This window comes from Drosophila ananassae, chromosome 2L (genome assembly GCF_017639315.1).
Source record: "Drosophila ananassae strain 14024-0371.13 chromosome 2L, ASM1763931v2, whole genome shotgun sequence".
NCBI classification, from domain to species: domain Eukaryota; kingdom Metazoa; phylum Arthropoda; class Insecta; order Diptera; family Drosophilidae; genus Drosophila; species Drosophila ananassae.
This window is the reverse complement of record NC_057927.1, coordinates 10,428,093-10,441,335: the sequence shown is the minus strand read 5'-3', so window position 1 is coordinate 10,441,335 and position 13,243 is coordinate 10,428,093.

Sequence of the window (13,243 nt, the reverse complement as noted above, 5' to 3'; positions counted from 1 at the left end):
CGTTTAAAGGACCGCATTCACTAAGGTAAAGTTTTATTTAATACTGGCTAGAAAATTTCTGTTTAATAATAAAAGTTTACTTTTGATCACCAATTGCTATGCTTTTAGCAAAGGTAATGGATTTAAAATGGCTGGACTCCTTCGGGTACTCGGGTGTTTCCACCGCAACACACGCCGGATGTGCAATGTTTATCGCGGCTTATCGGTAATATTTTCGCTGGTGAAAACCCTTAAAGTTTCATGGGAAGTGCACAAGGAGCAGTCGGAGCGTGATTAACGAAAATGTGTATTAATTGTGCATGAATGCACTGATTAATGGGGCAAGGACTCGGAATCATCATCGGAATTCAGCTCGGACCGCATTAAAGCTGACACCGAGAAAATTTGCAATCACTTAAAGCAAAACGCAAATGAGGCAGTACGAGTGCACGATAAATAATGACAATGTAGTGCAGATAAGTGATGTGCGGTGGTAGTACCAGTACAGTCTCAGTCCAGACAATGCATGTGTAGAGTACCACAGATGAAGCCATTCACTTTATATGAGGGCCTCGAGGGATATTTGACACGCCTCGATCTCATTTAAATTGGCAGAGAAACTACTTGGCCTGTTGGCCCGTTTTTATCAGAAATATTTTCATTTCAGTAAAGTGCACAATGCAAATAAATAAATGCGATGCCACCGCCCACATATGTCTCCTCCAGCGGCAGATGTGACACTTTTCGCATAGCTGGACGTGCAGCAAAGGGGTTACGATGCGGGACCTCAATGCCAGATGGACACTTTCAGTCGCAATCGCATTCGCAATGTTTGCTCCATGGGCTGACCCGGCCAAGAGTACAGTGGACACTGACCAGTGGGTAGTGGGTAGTAGAATCAGAACAATGGACAGGGGACATGAAGACTTATTAAGAAAAGTGTTGCTGTCTCATGAATAAACAGTGCAATGAGATGGGATGCCAACGAAATGGGCAAGCAGAAGGCGGTTGTCGCACTGAAAGCCAGTTGTCAGTTGACAATTCCTTGAGTGCCGTTCACAACGGCCGAAAGGGCGAAAGACTGGGCGGAGTAGTGCAGCAGCTGACAAAAAGGAGATGATGTCAGTCCCTCAAGAACCTCACTTTCAGAGAATTCATCGATTCACGTGTGGGCAGAACAAAGGTATGATATTAAAATATCAAGGTATCAGTTATTTCACTTCCTCATAATTATTTCAACCTTTGATGTCTTTAAAGCCAGATTAACCGTTTCAGCACAACATCATTTAATCAAATTTAAAACGCGAGCCTCCGAAAAGGGTTCATTAAATTACTATTTAACATTTTTAGATTTTAGAACTAGTGTCCAACTTTCACAGGACTTGACTCGTTTATGCAAAATGCCGCCTTATTGAATTTGCACTAAGCAACTTTTATCATGACAGGGACAAGCGCCTCAAATGAGCTGGGACTGAGGCTGGGGCTAGGGTGAAATTATTCCAAGAAAAATAAAATGTAACGTAAAAGTTTGACTAACGTGGCCCAGAACTTCTCGCTGGGAAGGCTGGTCAACGATCTCTGGGCGTTGGGGAGCAGACACACGACACACAGAATCGCATTCGGAGTTTGTGTTAAGTATGAATGCAAGATACTTGGACACGCGCACGCCTTCGTGTAATAAACTTCAAAAAATAATTTCGGCAACGTCTACGACAACTAAAACTTGACACTTTGCGAAGAAAGTTTCTGTGGCCTGAGTGTTGTGCTCTCGAGTCTGAAGTCCTCTACCTCACAATCCAGAACCGAAAATAGAAGGTTGAGCCGACGGAAGGACGGAAGGAAGACGATGCCTCGAGTGTGGCGTGGGCAGTGACAGCTTAATTTAATTTGCGCACAAATTTCCAAACTTGTGAGTTATCGAAATTTCCACATAGTTGTTGCTTTTGCTGTTGGTGCCGTGCCTCAGACTCTGCGCACCGCAGAGCCTCAGTCCAGTGGTAATGAATTATGCAGCAGCTAGCCGGGAATAACTGTTGCAAAGTTTTCATATAATTTAATTTGTTCACTGAAAGCAGGCATGTGAATTCGTAGCTGGCCGGGGGGCCTGAATCTGGAATTTGACTACTTAAAAATCCAATTACTGGCGAAAGACTCGCATGCCAATGCCAATCATCATAAAGCAATGCCGGGGCAAATTTTCAAGTCCCCACGCCCATCAAATCAGATCGAATTAAGCCGTAGAGAGACAGATACGGACTCTGGAGAATTTGAGTTTGAGTGCGAGTTCCAGTTCCAGTTCGCACGAGTCGCCAGCCAACAAGAAAACTTTTAATCCATATTAAATGAACTTTCAGCACAATTTTCATCAAATTTATTTTGTATTTATTTACACTTTTGTTTGGTTTTTCATTTGTCCCGCATCGCATCGCATCGCTTGGCATTGGATGGCAAGGCATGGCATGGTATCTCAAACTGTAAGAACAATGAAGACGAAACTTTTGTCATAAAATTTGTTTTTATGTGCCTAGCATGGGGCGCCTCATTCTATATGTATGTGCGGATGTATGCCAACTAAACCAGAACTGGCAAATGTCTCACGTTCTTCATTATTTTTATCGAATAGCTCCGAAATTGTTTAGCTTTTTATTAGTTTCAGCTCCAGCTCAAGCAACAGTCCCCGGGGGTGAATTAAGGGATTGCTTTTCCATTTGCCGTTTCCGAAAATCCCTTTTTCCCCTACGAAAAAAAAGCTCGAAATTTAATAACTTGTTCTTCTTTGACTATCCACTTGCTTTGAACAACTACTTTGGCACTAATTTAAATTTAATGATTTTTGCGCTTGGCCCACAAAACAAACAAATTACTTCAAACAACTTTGGAACAAACTTTTGGCTTAATTCCGTAAATGCAAAAACGGACACAAGAGCAACAAACACAGCGCGAGCACTCGTAAAAATGCAACAAACTAAAGTCGTTGAACTTGCCAAGCCCGAAATGCCCAACAAGTTGCCCCTTTTCCTGATGTTGCTTTTGATTTTTCTTTTTGCCGTTAAAGTTGATGTTGCAGTTGCAGTTGCAATCGCCGTTGCTGTTGCCGTTGCAGTTGCCAAAGTCTAAGTTAAAGTTAATTGTATGAAACTTAAGTGGACACTTAACGCAATTTCCGGCTAAAAGTAAGGCAGAGAGAGCCATACAACTTTCGTTTCCACATTTTGTTGCAAAGTTTTGGAGCCAGCCTTGAAGGCTGCAACAATTCTCCTTATTGCAGCCACTCACGTGAGTGTACGAGTTTTTGTGTATAAATTGGACTTTGTTTTGTTTTTCTTGGCCTCTGTGTCTGTGTGTCTTGCTGGTCACCGTAGGCGCAATAAATTTGCATCTCGTGCAGAAACATTTTGCACTTGAAGCGTTAAATAAAATAAATAGCTCAAGCCAGACCAAATGTTTAAATGCTTTGGGCACTGAATGTGAGAATATCTGTAATATGCAACTCTGGCATGCTAACACCGACAATGGCCCAGCACCCAGATATGTGTATACAAACACATGTTACAGCCAGCTGCAGTGGCCAGTTGTTTATGGCTGCGGCTTTTAGGAGAATCAGAGGCAAGTCCTGGCGAGGGGGAGTTTAGGCGGAGGGACAGGCGGTCCATTGACAAGGTTTTGTTCGGCCTGCCTTGGCTTTTGTTTTATGGCCTATGCGCCTGCCGGGCAATAAATTTATAGAATATTTAATATGCATATTTGCAAATAAATGATTTATGCCTGCGAGGTGTGTGAGTTGGCTTAAGTGCGTCTACATATGTTCGCCTGCCCACAATTTCTGCTTTGCTTCAGTTTCAATTTTGCTGGAGACTTAATAAGTACACTGCGGAAAAGCTTCCTATAACATCCGCGTAGATATAACATTACCAGCTCGTATTTATGATCAGCAGATGTAAGCCATCAGCCACATGTTGCTGGATTATTCGCGAGTCCTGGATCCAATTCCAGCTGCACCAGCTCCACTTTTCCATCTTCCGAGCAAGCACAAGTAGATGCACAAGCAAGTTGTACAAAGTTTACACAAAGTAATTTGTATGCACTGCAATTGAAATTCTTTTGTTGTACAAAATGAATTCTTTTTGTTTGCGTTCTGGCCCTGGCTGGGAGATAGAGAGATAGAGGGAATCGCGTTGCACAAAAACCTCGGCAAACTAGCTGAAAAATTTACTTTTGAGCAGAACTTCAAACTAATGAAGTGGAAGTCGACTAGCCAGTGCAACTGCGTCCATTCTCCCAGATTCGACCTCTTCTGTAGAAACAACGACTAAAGCGAATACAAATTAAATAAATAGAATTTCCGTTTTTGCCTTTTTTGCTAATTTGCATGCAAATTTTTTTGGCCAGGCCAGTTCGGTCGGAGTTGTATCTTTCCACACGGAGAATGCATTTCACTTTGATTTGCTATCCACACAGCTCCGACAACTCCGAAAACAGGAATTTGATTTCACAAAGAGAAAAATCAATTGTTCTGGGACTGCACGTACTCGTTTTTCCTCAATTGACTCACTTAGTTGCCCTAATCTAACCCAATAAGTCTCTGGACGGTTCGACTTCAATTTGTATAATTAAAATGCAAATTGCTGTAAAGCCATCGAGCTGGGTTGGGCATTTTTCTTGAGGGGGTGTGCAAATTAAATTTATGAAAATCATTGACAAGAGGTCCTGGGGACACAGCTCATTAAAGTCCTGGAACGTCCTGGCGTCCGACAGTGTTTTCACTGCCTTTTAAGACTCACAGTCAGAAAAAAACTTAATTTTTTGATTCAAATTGTTTGGTTTTTTAAATTTACGAAGTTGTATAAGCTGATTTCAATCATAAAATTTAACTTTTTAATAATTTATTTTTTGTTAACTGTCAGCCTATTTGTTTCAGTGCTCATCTTTGGCGTGACACTGTTGGTCGCATGTTTTTATTTAATTTAACATAATATGCTCTGCTTCATGTTTGGTTAGTTACTCCTCGGGTGGCTTGTGCTCCCGCCACTCCCTGTTTGGTCGTTTTTCAGGGCGCACACTTCGCTAATTTTTGGCGTGGCTCAGCCGAAAGCTTTTAACATAATTAGTTTTAACTTTCCTGACCACGTTTCGTTTTTGTCCGTTGGTCTGGTTAGTGTTGCGTTGCACTATTAATTGTTGTGATATGTTCGCCACGAGCATCTACAGTGCTCCAGATGCGGCGATTAAACAGCAACAATTTCCATAAAGCAACAGTTTCAAGTAAAGTGAGAGCAGCGTAACCGAAAAGCGGAAACGGAAGTTGAGACTCCGTTCATGGAATAAACAAAGAGCTACTGGGTCCCGGACGGATAATCATCAAATAACACATTAGTTATTTTCTTTTTAGCGAATTTATATGATGTGGCTCCAAATAATCCTGATTCTGGATGCGTGCTGTTTTTAATGTTGGCAAGACTCGTAAATTCGGGATATAAATTAAATAGCAAACAAATATCAAAGGGTTAATATCAGTATTTGCATGGGCAAAGCTACACTGGAAGAACTTCTTCTGGCAAAGACGATCTCAAAAGACTTATTTATCTTATTATAGTTTACAATATTCAGCTTTTCTCAAGGTAATCATATGAAAAGATGTACTTGAGAAATTATAAAGAAAAGTATTACTAATAGGTATAAATGTAACTATAGAATTTCTTCAGTGGAGACATAGTAAACTCACGGACTGTGTGCGTGGCCCTGGGTCTTTATCGGTTTTCAATCCTTTCCTAGGACCCCAGCACATAAAGATTTTATTAGTTGGCACGTGTTAACACGACCGGGTGCCCATAGATCGTCGGGCTAAATCCGGGCATTGATTGGGTTGATTTGGCCTGCCCTGGAGCAGGACCTTTCTCGTATATTAATAAAGTTGGTCGTATGGCAGGCGCTGTTGTGATGGTTTTCTGGTTTTTGCCTTTTTCAGTCAAACGGAGCGTTGAACCGGGACCACAGGCAAGGCTACAAGACATTTTCGAGTTTCAAAGCGGGAATGCAATCTTGTCTGATATTAATTTCCATTTGGGCAGCCATCCAGCCAGTCGACAAACAACAAACACTCAGACACGGTGCCCTCACCTCAGTATACCATGCCCGGGAATCGGCAACATTTTACACAGGCATCTTTGCGGGGAAATATGCTAATAAACTCGAACTGGTGTGGTTTCATTTCGGTTTCCGTGGCAGCTCAAAATGAGCAAACAGATGCAAATCTGCTGCAACTTGCATCGGAGCATCAGCATAGGCAAATTAAAGGTTCAGTGCGCAAAATTTAAAACTCGCATACGGCTTTAACTATTTTCCTTATTCCCTTTTTTATCCTATTTTTTTTGGGCGGGTGGCAACAAATGCCACAAGCACTTAGCCTTAGCCTCAGTGAAAAGAGAAAGGCGAAGCATGGAGAAAGCCAAAGCGAAAGGGGCGGGGATGGGGGCGAGGACAGGGGGCAAGTTACCGGACCGACAGGCAGCTTCACTCAAGTTGACAAGCGCCCAGCCTCGCCGCATCATTCGCCCAACATCCTGGCATGCTTCTGCCCTGCTTTCAGCATCTTTTCGTCCATGTCCACCTCCGAATCCTCCGGCAGCATGGCATCGTTTGCCCTGATAGTTGCTCGTTGACTAAGTGACCTTTGTGAGCGCTAGAATGCACCAACCTGGTCCAACTTTACCTTGCTTGCCTGCCTGCTGCTGGCAGGTGGAAAGTGCCGAGAAGGAAAAGGTTCTAGGCAGGCAGACGATGCAGTCTCTGTTCCACACTAAGCAAAAAAATTGAATATATATTAAAAAATGTTTACCATGAAAACTAGAATTTTCACATTCAAATGTTTAAAGTAAAGTGAAAGTTTTTACACAAAATTCATGTTGTGAACTTTCCAAGATGGTCTTAATTAAGTAAGCCTAATAAAATGGAGAAAGAAAATGTTTAAAATATAATAAAAATTTAGAAACTTAATTTATATAAATTTTATAATGATTAAAAGATTATACATTTTTTTAGGTCAGTGTATACCTTTGCTGTGGCCTAGCCAAACATAGTGGCACACTACCTGAGATTCTCTTCGCCGGAGATCTCGTGTCGCCTGTCACCTTTAAATAATGTTCCACGACGCCTTTCAACACAAATCGCATGTGAAAAGTGCTTCACACATGAAGTGTTTTTGGAATTTTTACTACGTTTTTTGGATTATGATCGCATGCCCGTACACACACTTGCCCAGGAAACCACTCGTCAGCCACACACTCGTCGCTACAGGCTGCATCAGCGTTCTGCTCCGCTGTTTTGTTGTGCAGTGTTGTCCTCTGTTGGGTCGTGTTGTGTTGGGGGGGCGAGTTATGGACTTTATTGCGCTGACAGTGGATTGTGTGGTTTTCGGGGGACACTGGCCTTGGGTTATGCACCACTGCAGCAGGCAGGCGTGAAATTCGGAATTACACTTTGGGTCGAAATAATTTTGATGGTGTGGTATCACTTCAACGAAGGTGAGACTAATGGAAAAGTTTAGATGCGGACTGTGAAAAAATCTAATTATAAACTAATATTAATAAATTCAAAAAATAAATGATCCCTTCTTCTGAAGTCTTTTATCTGACATGTGAGTGAAATCCTGTAAAGAAAAGAAATCAAATTTTACATCCTTAAAAGCTAAAACAGTACTTAAAAAAATTAGGCCTTTATTATTATACAGTATTATTAAAAAAATTAGAACTTTAGGAACTTACCCTTTCTAAAAATAAAGGCTTACAATATCTCTGAATTCGCTTGAAATAAAGGAACATTTTTGAAAAATTCGATTAAGATGTAATGATTTATCTTCGGATACCTTTGTGCTGGCATTTCGATTTACATATCCCTTTGAGATTTTAGTTGCTATTTTTCTCATTTTCATTTTCATTTTCGATTTCATTTTCCCTGTTCCCAGAGTTCCCGTCATCAGCTGCAGCTCAAGTTCTATTCATAAATATTTTCGCTGTGAAATAGAGAGAGATGACATGACTGGGATGAATGGATGGGGAAAGAGACGGGGCTACATGTATCGATAGAGATAGCGGGACAAGCCACAAGCGTCAGTGGGAGTGACATGTGTCTAGGGAACAACAAGCTGACATTTTGTAATAAATATTTGATGACTTTGATATGCAAAATCGCAAGCCGCTCAAAAATTGGTTTAGCTTTAACTGAGCTGGGATTTCCTTGCATCCCCAAGCTGGGGAAAAACTCTACGCCAGCCATTTTTTTGTTGCAACTATATTTATTTGCTTCCGTTTTTTTGTCATCCAGCCAGTTTGCACTTCCTACCGTCGCATGTGGCCAATTCATTTGTGGGAGTGTGGAAGGGGATAGTGCATGTAATGTCCTTGCTAATCCCTTGCCAGCATTCCTGTCTGCGATTTTCTAGCCCAATATATACATATACGTACATTTGGCAACTGTTTGGCTATTTTGTGTGCTTAGTTTTATGGCTGCCACAAAGAGGGAGGCGAACGGAGAGCCGATTCGCAACTTAGCTCCATTGCATGCATTGTTGCACTCTAGCACCTCGCAAAATGTTTCTGTTAATTTGTTTCTAGCCGCCACACATGGCGTATACGTAACCCAGCACCAAGACCCCTCTTTCAGCGGATTTCTGGGCGTGAAATGTGGGCATTCCGGCTGTCTCTCCGAGTGCAGTGTCGCGGAATGTACTAAAAGTGCTTCCGGCAATCTTTATGCATTGCCTCTTTGGCCACCCTTTTCCAAATTCTAGGCTGTAGATTTGAGATCCGTATTTGACTTAGTATTTTTGGCGTAAAAGATAAATCTTTCATGGACTTTACTATTTAAGCTGACTACTATTTAAGCTGAAACCATCGTTCTAACCAGCGCTGAGTGCACTTTCCTTAAGGCTTTGGAAACCGGTGCCATGACAATTGCATTTTGACGGAACTTGTCATCTAGGACAGTGCGTTGAAATTATTAATTAATTAAATAACATAAACTTTGCGGTTAAGCCGGCAGACTCCCCTTCATCGTTTCCCCAGTGTATTGGCATCTGGTGTGAGGCAGTATATCTAGGTACTAACATAGATGCTGATACGGCATAACACGGGTTAAAAAGATTCCGCGGGGCTTCAGGCCTTACAGGATTTGCTAAAAAACACAACACATCAGGCAAATGGATTCAGCTGAGTAACATTGCTCATTTCTGGATAAATGAAATTTGTTCCATTCGTGCTTTGCATTTTAATGCAGAAACATCTTAGGAAGCCCTACCCCTGGCTCATTTGCTGCCTTATAATGTGCATTGATTTGCATGAAAAGCAGAACTCGTTATACGCACATTTTACGCCATTTTCCGCGTTGGCCACGTCTCTCAGTTGGCAGCAGGGAGAACTTGCTTTGCTCAGCTGCAAGCACTTTTCATTATTGAAATACTCTTAAATTATTGAATATTTGCATAATGCGATAAGGAAGTTGTGACTTGGAACACAGTAAAGGAAATACTCATTTTATTAGTCAAAGGGAAGCTTTTGAAAAAAAACATTTAAAAACTCGATTAAGTATTGTAATTACGTATATTATTAAAGTATATTTCTATACATAATATAATATAATTCATGAAAATGAAAATCAAAGGGTCCGAGTCTCAAGCTGCATCAAAATCTGGGAACAACATATTTTTTATGTTTTTCGTTAAATTTTTTGGGGGTCCCCTTCAAATATAATATAATCAATATAGCAAGCAAGGAACACAGCGATGGCTATACCTTCACTATACCTTAAATACCTTATAATACCTTAAACTATTTGTGTATCGATTCTCCACCATTCTTCATCAAAATCTAGAAACAAAATAATTTGTAAATTTTTTGTCAAATTTTCTGGGGTATCCCCTTCGAGTTTATGACAAATACATGGAAGGGTCAATATGGCTCCCAGTGATGGCTATATCTTGGCCGATTTTCACTCGATTCTTGAGAGGAATACCTGAAACGATTTGTGGATTGAAACTTTCTTGTTTCGAATGGTTTCATCCAAAAATGACATGGAAATATCAAAAGTCTATCATAAAAAATTTTGCATGGGAGCGTATACGTGATATTTTAAATAAACAGCACACGATATTATGTATACGCCTTGGATAACGGCAGTGATTGGTACCTTGAATTATAATATTTTCTGGCTCAACGTCTCGAATATATTGGCTCGACGTAAACTACAATTTCAACTAACACAAATATGACTGAAATATTCAAAAGGTAACAAAATAAATTCGTTAAATGTCGCTGATTCTTTACTCAGAAGTTTCTTTACCTTAAGTTAAGGTTATAGAATTTTGTTTACCTATTCTGAAAGAATACCTATTCCAGAAGCTGGAAAATAGCGAGCTGACTTGCTTAATTGATGGCTTTAAGCGGCATTCGGACATCGAGCAGCTGGAAGTTAATGAATGTGGCACACACGGCGTGTGCGTAATAATTGCGACAACAGTTTATTAAACGCTCGTATTTACACGCTCCTTGGCCTGCAGATGAGCGATTTATCTGCAAGTCACGTTTCGGGTACTTCATAAATGGCCTAGGCAAATGTGTGAAACAGCATAAATACAGCTCTTTACATAAATTACCAGAGGGTTCTATTGTTTGCAGTCTCGTTTTAAGCCATCAACTGTTAACGGGTAGCCTTTGGCATTAAATCTTCTTGCGGCAGCAGGTGGAGCATTGATCCGCTTGATTTGTTTTTTTAACAACGATACATGAAACCGTTCAAGTAAATATTGTAAAGTGCGTATTATAGATTGAAGCCCGACGAGGAAAGGAAGATTTTCGTAATCATACTTTCTTTAGCTTGAATTATAGAAAAACAACACTACTGCCATAACAAATTGATTTACTTATGATATTTCAATTTGACCAGCCTTGCCCTCGAATTTCGATGTCTCAATGTCCGACGGAAGATGTATGTAAAACCATTTAATTTTATTTGACTTTTGTTGGCGGCGAACCACGGCTTAAGTGGCTCGGCCACTTATTTATGGCCTAAATGAGCACTTGGCCAGCAGTAATTGTTGGAAGCAGTGGCGTCTGAAACTGCGGCCCTCATCTAAGCGCAATTTATGCGCCATTATAATTTCCCGGCGATTCCACCTAAGCAAAAATAATATGAAATATTGTCGAGAATGCTGAAAAATGAAAGCAGGAAGGCCAAGAACTGGCGGAAGAAAATAAAATGAATGAAAAAAATATCCAAGAAAAGAGAGAACTATGTAATATTGCGCATACGCCCGGTTGGCGGCTGCGATTTGTTTGCCCTGGCGGCGTGTCGTTAATTTAAAATTATGTTTACGATGCCCGACCCCGTTGTTGATAATAAAATAAATGAGTTTAATGCGGGCCAGGCGGTTGCCCACCAGCCGAATAAATCACATTTTTATTGAAATTGCTGTTGTTGCATTTAAACAAGGAATGGACGGATGGGCGGTGGGTGAATATGGGAAAATAAGGGTGCTGCCAAGACCCCCTGGGGCAAATGAAGTTTTTTAATTGAATGCAGTTGCAGCAGCTGTCAATTCAACTGCGAATGGGCGTGTATCTGTCTCCCAGCCTGTTTGTCCTCTGTCCCCCCGTTAAATATATGCATTTTTTTCGTTTTTGAAACCTGCACCCCCATACTGGAATGCATATTTAAGTGGCTTTTAAAAGCCCTCGCTTGACGATTGAGGAGAAGGAATCGTCTCAACTTGCACTGACCCCGTAATTGATTGTCACACGCCGCAGCAATTAAAATGTCAGCCCAGTCCACCGACAATCCGACAGACAAACAGACAGATGGACTGACAGCCGTGCCTTTTATTTTGACGGTGGGTATCGGTGCAGGACGATCAAGTCAGTGGGTTTCGGGTTAAATTGAAAATTAACTGTGCATATTTCATGCCAAAACAATTTGCGTTTATTTGGCGCGACAAAAAACCCGCCCACCCTACTCCATGCCGCAAATGTCAGCTTGCGCTAAGCGTTTGTGACCGCAGATGACTGCACCGGGTGATTCTGAGGGGGAGTGCCTGCAAAAGAGGTGCTTCAAGGAGGCGAACCGGGTCAGGGGGTCTCTCTGCTGAGGTTGGCCTGATGGTCACTTGAAACAAGTGGGCAACAACAAGGACAACAGCTAGGGTCACACTGGCACAAACACTGGCACTGGCACTGGGACTGGCACTGGCAATGGAAAAGTAAATGCTATTACCATTTAAATTTCTCTAGCTAACCAGGCGCAAAAAAGGACGCTCGAATGTTCGCTAGAAGCCACCTTTTAGAAGCAATCATTTACCCTCAAGCATGACGCTTTGTTTGCAAACCGGCAAAAGGTGACTGTTGGATAGTCGGCGGGTTTCATAAGAACCAGTGATTAAAGGCTATGGTGGGATTTCCATTTGTGCAAATGTTTTTTATGTTTGGGAGTTGGTACTTTAAAATAAACTTTAAAAGTTATGTGCAAAATTCGATTTTGGTTAAATTTTATCCTAAATGAGTTAGCAAGTATGTACATATGTGCTCTTTGAATAGCTTATATGTATATTATTGTAAAACTCTTCGGAAAGTAAATGATTTCAAGCCATTCAACTCGCCCGACCGCTTAAATAGATTCATATTATGCCAACTAAACGAACATTGTCAGTGGCCGTTTCAACTCGCTTGTTTTTGTTTCTGTTGGAATTGTTCAAAAGTTAGTTTTAAGTAGCATCGGACAAAGCCCACAGACAGGGGGCCGGAATGAAGTGAAGGACTGGGGATTTTGCGACGGGGATTTGGAGCTTTGGCTTTTGGGAGCGAGAACATTGTTATTTTTGCAACTGCTGCGCTGTGCTGCGTTCCTCTGCTCATTTACTTTGTGCCTTTTGTGAGTGGCCTGGCATGTAAATTGAATTCAAAGTGGGTATTATTGCATTTGTGTCCTTTTTCAGTTGCTTTGTATTTGAGTTTTGCTTTGTTTGCCGGCTGTCAAATGGCCAAATAGCTGGCCTGAATGGTGGACTGCGAAATGTCAAATGGCTTAAAGCAACCCGTTTACGCTCGACGAGCACAGCTCGATTCGCAGCTGGAGAAACATGCAGTTGAAAGCCCGGCCGACAAGTTGTTGCTGCCCCGGCGGATAGTTTCCAGCTACACTCTCTGCCTGCAGCAAAGTGTGAGATCATTCATCAAAGCCAGGACCCAGCACTGGTGGATGCCATCAAACATAATAATCAAAC